Source organism: Hakea prostrata, chromosome 10, assembly GCF_041222555.1.
Source record: "Hakea prostrata isolate BN-2017 chromosome 10, UWA_Hpros_2, whole genome shotgun sequence".
NCBI classification, from domain to species: domain Eukaryota; kingdom Viridiplantae; phylum Streptophyta; class Magnoliopsida; order Proteales; family Proteaceae; genus Hakea; species Hakea prostrata.
The window spans coordinates 27980788-27993003 of record NC_142609.1 but is presented as its reverse complement, the minus strand read 5'-3'; positions in this window follow the sequence as shown (position 1 = coordinate 27993003).

The following is a 12216-nucleotide window of genomic DNA, read 5'->3' as shown; positions in this document are numbered from 1 at the left end:
GAGTAAGGAAGCAAAGTGGGTGAAGAGTGCCAGAAAGCTTTCGAGGAATTAAAAGAAGCACTTGGACAACCACCGATCTGTCCGGACTAGAGAAGGGGAAATATTACAGCTATATCTAGCGACATCCCTTTCGGCGGTCGGTGCGGTACTTGTTCGGGAGAAAGATAAGAAACAGTGGCCGATTTACTATGTAAGCCACGTGTTGCTAGATGCGGAGACGAGATATTCGCAGATTGAAAAGTAGGCTCTGGCTCTCATGATGGCCACCGGGAAGCTAAGGCCATATTTTCGAGGCTCATCCAATTGAGGTATTTACAACTTTTCCTCTTAGTAAAGTTCTTAACAAACCTGATTTGTCTTGAAGGATGGTGTCTGGTCGGTTGAGCTCGGTGAGTTCCAAGTGAGCTTTAAGCCCGAAGCGCAATCAAGGCTCGGGCATTAGCCGACTTTGTAGTAGAAACTACTGCACCGGTGGAACACACCATTGAGGATCCCATTATACCAACCACTTGCGAGGTATATGTGGATGGTTCGAGTAATAAAGACGGAGCAGTACCTGGAATTCTATTAAAAAGTCCAGCAGGATTTATTATTCGATATGCTTTAAGATTCGCATTTGATGCAAGTTAATAATGAAGCGGAATATGAGGCCACGATAGCGGAACTTCGGTTGTCAAAAGCATTAGCTATTGCGGATGTTACTATTTATAGTGACTCTCGGCTTATAGTCAACCAAGTCCGGGGGAGTATGGCATTAAAGAACCACGCTTGCAAAAATATCGGGAGATAGTGCGGGCATTTCAAAACCAATTTCGAATTTGAAGATATCTCGGATTTCGAGGAATGAAAATTCGGTGGCAGATGAGCTATCCCGATTAGCCAATGCCAAGGAAAAGAATCTAGACCCTTCGGTCTACATTGAAGAGGTAACTTTTCCAAGTTATCATGAGAAAGAAATTTCTTATATTGAAGCGGAACGTTCTTTGGATGGATCCAATAATCGAATATCTAAGAGATGACAAGTTACCCGAGGATCCGGTAGAGGCAAGGTTGATCAAGATTCGATTAGCTAGATTTGTCATTCAGAATGGGAGACTATACAAAAGATCTTATCTTTGGACCCCTTATGAGATGTATAGGCCCCGAAGGAGCAAAATCAGCTTTGGCTGAGGTTCATGAAGGAATTTGTGGCGCTCACATGGGTGGCGAGCCCTGGCCCACAAAATTCTAAGACTTGGGTTATATTGGCCTAAGATCCAGGAGGCTGCTATGGACTACGTTCGTCGATGTAGTAGCTTGTCAAATTCATGCTACGATATCGAAGCGCCCGGCGGAAATTATGACTTCAATTCTAAATCCCATTCCCTTTGCAATGTGGGGAATTGATATCATGGGCAAATTCACTAAGGCATCGGGCGGACGGGAATATCTGATAGTAGCAATTGATTACTTCACAAAATGGGTAGAAGCTAGTGCTTTGGCGACAATTCTTGAGAAAAAGTGGAGAAATTTGTGCTTGAATCAATCATATATCGCTTTGGGATTCCAAAGATAATTGTCATTGACCATGGTACTCGGTTCGATTGTCCACAATTTGAGCAATTACGTGGAACATATATGATCGAGCATCGTATGTCCTCGGTGGCATACCCCCAAAGCAATGGCCAGGTAGAGGTTACTAACCGAACACTCTTTGGAAGGAATAAAGAGAAGACTCGAAGCGACAAAGCTTCTTGGGTCGAAGAACTACATAATGTCTTGTGGGCTTATAGAACTACGGTTCGAACACCTACGGGAGAAACTCCATTCAGGTTGGCATATGGATCCGAAGCATTGGCTTTGTGGAGATAATGGCGGGGACGTTACGGGATCGTGAGTTCGAGGAAAAAGCAAATGAACAAGGACTGCTTGATAGTCTTGATTTGTTGGACGAAGTTCGGGCAAAGGCAATAGCACGAACTCAACATTATCAAAGAAGGATAGCGTCTCATTATAATACTCGAGTGAAGAATCGTCGGTACTTAGCCGGAGATTTGGTGTTGAGAAACACCCTAGCTTCCGACCCGCGTCACCAAAGAAAGTTGGACCCTTCTGGGAAGGACCTTATATGGTTGTGAAACCGGTCGGTTCGGGAGCTTACAGGCTGAAGAACATTGATTCCCAGAAAGAGTTGGATCATTCGTGGAATGCTAGGCATCTCAAAAAGTTTTATCCTTGAGGATGATTTCAATTTTGTTCGCGATGTAATCATTTTCAACTCAATCAATGCAATTTTTGGCTTTCAACAAACCATCTTTTGATTGGGGGGCATCATACACCACATTCAAGAACAAGATCCAACTATAAGGCATCGGATGAAAATTCGTGTGGGTCCTTCAACACTTCAACGCTTATGGAAAATCTTTCGAACTTTCTTAAGTTGGGGCATCGGATGAAAATCCGAGTGAGTTCCTTTTGCAAGGCGTCGGTTTGAAACCGTGAGTGAGTTCCTCTCCGAGACTTATTGAATTTTTGAATTATCCTTAAGTATAAGGCATCGGTTTAAAACCCGAGTGAGTTCCTTCTCAGACTTATTGTATTTCTCCGGAAATCCTTAAGTATAAGGCATCGGTTTAAAACCCGAGTGAGTTCCTTCTCAGACTTATTGTATTTCTCCGGAAATCCTTAAGTAAAGGCATTGTTTCAGACAACTAAGACCTAATGCAACGGCGATTCAAGTGGCTAGCAAAGTTCAAGATAAAGTAATTTCTTATTTCTTGGGAAGATCCAAAGAGGCCGGTATAAAACAATTACAAGAGCTGGATACAATCTCTCGATCAAAGAAGAAAGTCATTACAAGTGTTGTTAACAAGTTATACAAGATCGACGCGACTTTGCTAGAACAAACATATGAGTCAACCATTGGTGGGGAGTCAAGGAAAAGAAGAGAAGAAATGAGGATTACAAAAAAATTTCTTGAATCTTAGAAAATCCTCCGCAATTTCATACTCTTTGTCCAGCTTGTCCAGGAGGAGAATGGTCCTCGACCAAACTCGCATTCGGCACAAGGTCGTCATAATTGACTTCTTCCGGCGGAGAATAAACGGGAGAATCTTCCGAGATATTGCATAATATCTGGATCGGAAGGTGGAGGATCAATCTTATCCTTGGTCCAGTCGGGAGGAGGAATACCCGGGTCGGTAAATACTTCGGGATGGCAAACGACCTTTGTAGGGAGTCGTATCAAAATGAGGATCTTTCCTTAATATTGATTCCCATACTTCGTTCTCACCATCCCGATGCCTTTGCAAGTTATAAGCATTCAGCATATCAACAAAAGGCTTCTTGTGTAAATACTTGAAGACACGAGGCTCTGCGAACATCGGTTGGAAGGGATTCGGGCAAAGGAACGACAGCTTGCCTTTCGGGTAATGTTTGAGATCCTTTAGCTCCCGACTTTCCAGCTGTCCGCTCCGGTCGCCGGATCTTCTCCCTGGCATCATCCAAGTCCGACCGAAGACGACCAATCATCGAATTCTTTTCTCCTGCCACCTCCCAAGCTAGATTCCGAAGGCGAGCAATCTCAACATCTTTAGCTTCGAGAGATTTCCCGAAGCCTAGAAACTTCATTGCTCAACCTCTGAGTCTAGTGCTTGCTTCCACTTGGTTGTGGAAGTTACCAGCAAGACTCCTGCAAACAACTTTCGAGTTAGCAAGGAGCGAGAAAAGTAATTTTTCAAAATCGGAGGATAATGAAGAAAGATTTACATCACCGGTGACTTCGTAAAGACTTCATCTGGAAGTTTGGAAAGAAGCTGCGCTCTCGGAAGTCATTCGAGCAGCGGTACACCATTCCAACGCTCTGTCAAACTCGTTTGACACTAATTCGAGCGAAGGATGAGAAGGATGAACTACATCAAGCAAAGGCTGAGCTTCATCACTTGTCACCCGACGGCGCTTCCTGGTGGCAAAATCCTCCAACTCGGAAGGAGAGGAGGAGGATGCCAAACAAGCACTAGAGTTAGAAATAGGAGCAGCACCTGCTGGGACCACACCTTCATCGAGACGCCAACATAGTTGCCTCGGATGCCCGAAGAGTCTTCTTCGGGGTGGTGCACCAACGGGCTCACCGGCGGGAGTTCCGGCAGCACCATCGGCAACGGAGTGATCAAGATCTTCCTGGGAAAGACGAGCGATCACTTCGGGCAAAGGAGGCGTAGGGACGGCATCAACGAAGCTGCGAGGAATCGACTTGAAGATTCACCGCCGGCGATCGCCTTACGCTTGGAGGATTCACTAGCTGAAACCACCGCACGGCCCCAACCACCACCGACGCAACCTTTTTCTTGCAAGATTTTGCTCGATAAAGTTCGGGTTAATCTTGGGAGCCACTATGCAAAACAACAAAAAAAACCAGCCGTATCGGTACGAAATAAATAAGCGACAACAATGGGGAAACCCTAGTTTTCTAAAAGCACGAAAGACCAACAAACTAAACCCCAAGTATAACTACTGTGCGGTTTACTTCGGGGGAAGTGGGGAAAGAGATGAGAAATCAAAAAACTCACTTGTTCGAAATGGATAGAGCTGTCGTTGGAGTACGAGGAATACGGAAGCGGGCTGAAGGACGAAAGGTTGCTTTGGCACTTTAGCAAATCTATCTTGCAGAAGTCAGGATAGATGGAGAGTACCCACGAAGGCTTTAAATAGCCTAAAGTATAAGACGACGGTTGAAGGCTAAGGACAACCGACGACCCAGATCGAAATGACGCTTTGAAATCCGCAAAAAGCAAGATCAACGGTCGAAGAGATGCCACATGGAAACATGTGGAAGCGGGCACCGATGCGAGAGAAACCTCCAATCGTCGCTTTGCCATTAAAATAATGGATGTATTTCCGATTCATTGGAAACGAGTGAATGGTATACAAAAGCGAGAAAACGTTTGAACTTCGCAGAAGGGAAACGTGCGGACTTTGCAATAAATGAAGTAGTGGGGAAGATTAACGCATCTTCCCGAAACATGGATCTTCACAATATTTCTATAAGATCATTATTCGGCGAGGAATGAAAAGTTAAGTGATAAGTTTTATCATTAATACTTTGATATTCAAGGCAAGACTTCGGCAGGAGACGGGGAAATTTTGAGGCCAACATGAATAAAGAAATGTCTATTCATTAAATTGAGAGCACATCTTTACAAAAGAACAACTCCCTAAGCCTTTTCTTCATTGTTGCCCGAGGGACCCTGGTCGGGATGACTTTTCTCAGGACCATGAGAAGAGCCTTCCTCAAGAGTGGCATCGGCTGAATCCTCTACAGCAACAACTTGAGACTCGGCTTGTGATTTCTCCTCTGGAAGTGCCGGCTCGTCATCTAGATATGCCTCATATTGAGGGTCAGCTGGAAAAGGATCATCTTCTCCCTGAGCCCAGTCTGGGAGATCCATACCAACTTTCCCGAAGACCTCTGGGTGGCATACCTCGCGAAAAGGAGCAGTGTCGAAGTCAGGGATTGTTCCAAGGATCTGCTCCCGAACGTTGTTCTGCCCCATGCGATAAGCCTGAATGTTGTAGAAACCTAGCAATTCGGAGAAAGGTACGCTGTTCAGGTATTTCCGAATGCACTCCTTCCGAAGGCCTGGCTTTATATGTTCAGGCTTGCTAGGGATTGCCAACTTCAGATGTTCTTCGAGCTCCCTACTTTTGATTTCAAGGCTGTCACCAAACAACGTGGCAGCTGCCTTTTGCTTCTTGGCCTCGCGCTCGGCAGCAGAGACACGAATTCTCGAAGCTTCAAGAGCTTCCTTGAGGGAGATCACTTCTTCCTCATGCTTTTTCTGCAGCTCCACGGTAGCTGCAGTCAGCTGGTCTATTTCAGAATTGGCCTTGGCCAATTTCTCTACAAAGGTTGGGGGGGGGGGGGGGGGGCGCCCCCGCGCAATGTAAGTCTATTTTTTTAGAAAAAAAAAAACACAACATGTAAAATCCAGCTTTTACCTAACCTTGACCCGACCCGGTCATTGTTATGTTTGTAGGTCCAAAGACCCGAAGTGGTGGTAGGAGGGACTTATGGGCCCTACTGGTTGATGATGTAATGTCGGGATTCCAGTTTATGGACATTGATGATGCTGCTCCTTCCTTGAGCACATTACCAGTGCTAGGTTAGAATCTGCGCACTGATGAAGAGCGAGACAGTTGAAATAGCAAACGGACTCCTGTGCATAATCCGAAGGTACTCCCTGAAACTAGACCTCTTGAGTGAACTGTAGGAGAAAACCCCATGCAATTTGACCTTGTATAGCCCTCCAAGTCCGCACCTAAAGTTGCTGAACTATTCTGTAAAATTTCTGCGAGAGATTGTTTTGGTCGATACTATTGGTCGATACCATCGACCAAAGGTATCGACCAACAAGCTCCGCTCGAGCCCAGATTTAAAGATTCTTGGAATATTCTTTTCTATTTATTTATTCCTCGAGACTGGAGCCCTATTCTCACGTTTTTAACATCTGGGAACGTGAGAGAGCCTCCCAAGAACTCCTCCTTGGTAGTGGTGAAGCATCTTCTTCATCAATCATTGCCAACCACTCATTCCTACTTTCTTGTTCCACTTTAAAGGTATGACTCTCTCTCCTAATCACTTTCTCACTCATCTTTTCTCTATTTTACTGTTGGGACCATGGCCAAGGTGCTGCAACCTTGCATACACCTTGCCATGAACCTTCTAAACCCCATACAATGATGTTTTCACCGATATGACTATGATTGATTTACCTCATGATCATTGACTACACATTTCCATGATTTATTGCTTACCTACTTGCTTTATTTACCAAAACTGAGATGAAGCTCATGATTAACCTAATCTATACCTTGCATATGTGCTCCATGTTACTTCTAAACGATTCCCTACCTAATCCCCCATGTTTTCCCCTAATTTGCATTGAGATATAGCCAATGCCATGATCTACAACTCTTAACCTTAATATGTCAATTTGGGGATTTCCAAATGGACCATTGGATTATGAAAGTTTCTTGATAATTAGTGTCCCCATGTTGTGCTTAGACTATCCTCCAAGTTTCATGTCAATCCGAGACCCGGAAGACCAAATCGGGCAAGAATCCGAAAAGCCGCCTTGCTGTCCCGGAATTGATTTGGTCGATACTATTGGTCGATACTATCGACCAAATGTATCGACCAATAGAGTTGCTTGTCAAGCAACTTTTGCCCAGCTTCTGATTCGTTTGATCTCCGATTGTTCTCGATTTCTTCTCTAACCTTTCATATATGCTTGTTTAGGACTTTAAGACTATTTGGGCCACCGCTTGTGATCTTGGACCATTCTCTTCTCCGATTCAAGGTAAGGATAGTTATCGATGTAATTACCTAGGATATGGAAATCTTGACTTGGTATTCCTAACCTAGTAAATATAGTTTCTATTTCATATTCTTATCGTGTTAGACTTGCTACATATGTCTTTTAACAATAGCTTTGTGTTTACATTATATTACTTCAATGTTTTATCATGTTTATCAATTTCAATATATGATGACTTATGTCAATGTCATGAATTGAATGTTTATTATGACGTTGTATCTTGTGAACTGATATGATGAACTTGGGCATGTGATTGCTTAAATATAACTTGGGATTGAGGGGTACCCCATCTGGTGCTTCTCTGTCCTTGGACATCGGAGGGAATAGTATGGGATGTTCTCCGAAGGTGTCCATTGACGCTTTCCCGGGTTATTGAATGACATGCATAGGATTTGTCTAGATGTATGGCTAGGATGTCCCTATCATATCGGACCCGATTCGGAAGGGCATTGAGACCGAACAACCCGTGGTAGTAGTGTGGATTTGTGGGCGCTCAAGACCGGTATCCACTCCGTGAGAGGACATAAATTGCATTACGGTTACCCGAAAGGGGCCATTTATTGGTAGGGTTACAAATGGCTAGACTTGGGCTCACGGGCACTCAAGACCGGTGAAATGATCCGTGAGAGGGACGTGAGAGCGTCCCGTTTACCATTTGTGGATGACCAATAGGGTTGATGAGTCCGGTGAGTAATATCCGGGGGAGAGAGGGAGGAATGGAAGTATCCGGAACTCGGCATGATATGATTAAGTAGATGACTTGCATTGGGCTAGGCTATACCCTGACATGCGCCAATACTTAGACCAAACGGTGATGTGAGAGAGCGGTGACCGAAACCCCAACCATGGATTTGTCCGAGAGGGATGCAGGACCCAATTCCCCCCGGTGATGAGTGACTGAGACTACCTAAAGAAGTATGGTGCTATGACTTAAAGCATGTCTACCATAGATGACCAGCATACTTCGAATAAAGTCATATTGCATTATATGCCTCATATCATCTCGCATCATTTTATGATTATCTTGTGGTTTATGTGTGGTGGGATAACTTCCTTGCTGAGTTCTTTTGAACTCATTCCTTTTTCGTTGCAATATTTTGTTAGGCTATTCTATAGGTGATTACTCCGATGGCACCCTCCCGAGGCGGACCCGGATACCTCATACTACCATCCGGAGGCTGGCTACGTTGAAGACTTCGGTGACCATACCGAAGAAGATTACCAGGCGTACTAGGGTTAGCCCCGGAGTTGTATGGGAGCAGTCATGTTAGGTCTCCATGGTCCTCAACTTTGAAGAAGATATATTTATTATGGAGGAGACTTATGAGTAGTTACCCCTTCTTTTGTGACAGTATACTTAGAAGAATTGTAATAACTTTAACTTACCTTTATAACTTGAGACTTGTACTTAACTAAATTTTGACCTCACTTCCGTTTGGTGAAGGAGTGGATTCCGCCCACTGCCTTCTTAATTTATCTGATTTGATATTTATTTCCGCACTCTGATTATGTCTGACACCTTATTTCTGAATTCCATGATCATTCATTGTTAGTTTATGATTATTATTTGTTCATGATTGTATTATCGTCGATGTGGATTATGTGGTCCCTGAACTATGGATCTTCGGGGCTGTGGATCACATCCCGGGTATGCCAGATAGGGTACCGGTTGGGTGGATGTGACACAGCATTCCTGGGAAGACGGAAGATATCTGAAGAAGTCATAAGAAATTATGAAAACATAAGTAAGCAAGAAGACCGATACCTTGTAGATTGACTAACAAGGGAGGTGTCATCCAGGGCTTCGAACTCCTGGCGATCAAAAGGAGCAAGACTAAGGGAGCTCCATTCTGCAGCTTTCTCAGGATCCTGAGTAACCCTGTCGGTAATCTTCAGGTTCCACTGGGGGATGAAGACCTCCTCACCATCCGTCGAAGCTTTGGATTTTTTATTTGAGGGAGAATCAATTGTGTCATGCCTCCTCTTGGTTCGGGCGGAGGAAGAGACATTAGCCCTCTCCCCCATTGGTTTCTTCCCTTTACTCGAAGCATCAGCTACAGGCCCGATATTCCCCGATACCCCCGTAAGAGGGGTCGGGAGAGGGAAGAGAAGCCTCTTGATCTACGGTCAAGACCCTGGGCGATCGTTGCTCGGCTGTCACAACGGCCCTAGCGGCCTTCACCCGCAGGCTTTCAGGGTTCGTTCTGGGAGGCACCGCAAAGAAGAAGGACAAGAATCGGAATTCAAGACATATCACTTCAGTCAAATCAAAGGATGATGGTTAGAAGCTCACAATGAGCCAAGCCCCAGTACTGAAGGATGGAGTTATACTCCATTTCATATCCATGTATCTCTTGATACCACGGAATGGATTTGATCTTCCTGATGGCCGCCTCATCTTCTCTGGATAAGGGAAGGCCCCGGTTACTTTCGGACAAAGAAGTAAACCTCCTCCAGGTGGTCGGGAAGTTAAGATCTGATGGAGGCGCTCGACAGAAAAAGTATCGTTCGCGCCATCTTTTGTGGTTAGAAGGGCAAGTTCCTTTGACAAGGATGCTGCCCCTCCAATCAAGTTCAGCCTTATTGCGTTTGGAAAGAAAGACCCATCCGGGAGGATGGGAGATAGAAAGAACATGAAAATGTACAAAAAGAGAAAGAGATGGCGTGATGCCAAGCTCAAAACACAAACCCAAGAAGCCGACGATGAGACGCCAGCTATTGGGGAGGAGCATTCCGGGACAAATGTTCCAGTGATTCAAAACTGCGGAGAATAAAGGATTAAAAAAGGGAAAGCGAACCCCGCTTTCCAATGCATCTATGTACAGAGAAAATTCACCCGAAAGGGATGAATCAACCCTCTCATCAGGGTGGGGAGCCCTAACCTGATAGGAGGAAGGAAGGTCAAAATCTTGGACAGCGGAAAGAAGGGTTTCTCCATTGTAAATGGAAGGAACAGAGCCAGGTCCACCATTGGACCCGGAGGTTTGAGGCTGCCTAGAAGAATCAACGATCTTGGAAGATCCAGACTCAGGAAGGACAGGAGAAGTTTCGGTTTTTCTTTCAAAACCTTTTTGAGAAACTTCAGCGAACTCCTGCCAGAGGACGGTTAGGGTTTTGTTATCACTATCCGACTGTTCGGGAGCAGGAGAAGCAAAGGAGAAGCAAACGCATCACTGCTATCACCAACATGGGGTACTAAAGGAGCCCTATCGTCCGCCATTACTCGTTTTAGTAAACTACAAAAAGAAAAGACCAAGAAACTTACCGATTCAAAGGAGACGGAAGCTTGAGAGCAGGAAGGCGTGAAGCAGACAACAAAGGTTCAAATTCCAGACAGGAAGAATGAAACCTACGAGGACAACGAACCGCTTTTAAAACTCCCGCACGAGTGTTCGGGAATCTGAACGATCGAGATTGATTCAAAATCAACGATCAAGATTGAAAGACGTTTTGAAAGTTTGAACTCACGAATCCGAAATAGGCGTTCGGAAACCGTCGCTTGGATGACGTGAGCCACGACAGATCAACTGCAACGGAGATACGTGGCCTTACACTCACAACGCTCGAGGAAAAGTGACCACCGCATTAAATGTGATATGACATTTAATGAAGCACGCAGAGATCATCACCTGACGATGAACCCAGTTAAAAACCAAGCCCTCAGGATCGACCGAACGCTTGGTCTCGGGGGCTCGTCTTATGGAGAGTTTATGATCAGACCGGGTTCATACCTGGTCCGACTCTCGACCCCGGTCGAGACGGAGAAAACCGAATCGCTCCCGAGCGAACCGGATCCAGAAGAAGGCTTGCTGAAGAAGAAAGATTATTCGGCTACAAGCGCGCCCTAATCTTACTTATGGATTAGGGTAATCACCCTGATGACAGCAGACTCAAATTGACGGCTGCGGATAATCATCATCAAAGGGATAACTATCGCATAACCTAACGGTTATCTCAGGAGTCCTCTACTAGCCCAAACTAGTAGAAGTCTATCGCTCAACGGATCTCATTGATAAGATCCAACGACTACCCGAAGAAGGCTCGAGTGCATCCAACGAAGGAGATTCGAAGGTACACTCTATATAAACCTCACTACCATACAAGGTGAGGGACGGATCAATCGATCAAGAAGAATACTATCTGAAACTCAGGTTCAGATACAGACTGATAGATCAAAACTATCAGCGTCCTGCTATCTAGATCACCTTTCTCGTTTCTTCATTCATTAGCTCTGTGCTTCTAGCAGAGCCGTTTGTGATTAAGTTCATCAACTGACTTAGCCTTCGGAGGTGGACTCCCGACCTGAGCGGTTGGGCCACATCTGACGCTTTCGTTTTGCAGGACATCACGTGGAGATCCAAGGGCTGAGCAGATTTTGGACGCATCATTAAGTAAGGACAAAAACATCTTCTAGAAAATCTCTGAGCAAACTTCGCTCAGAATCCTAATCTGATCCCTGACTGATTTAGCCATCGAAGGTGGTTGCCGGGCATCCTAACCGGACCGCGTCTAACTTGTTTTGCAGATTTCGTCATCTTCTTACTCAAGACCTCACTCGGGAGTCAATCCACCTTAGTCAAGACCAGGGTCAAATTTGAGACGCAACAGTCTTTGGTGCTGTCTGTGGAAAAGATAACAAGTCATAACAAGATGAACGAACCATACCAGATGAACTTCCCGACAAAATACTACAACTGGGGACCAAAACCCAGACGATCAAAACCTCTTGGAAGATGGAGGTGAACATTCTAACCTGGAGGATGATCGGGATGAAACTCAAGTTGCCTGAAACCCTCTAGGGGAAGGTACGTCGATAGGACCCCAGGGACCTGTTATCTCAGCGAATCTGGACAACTTCCAA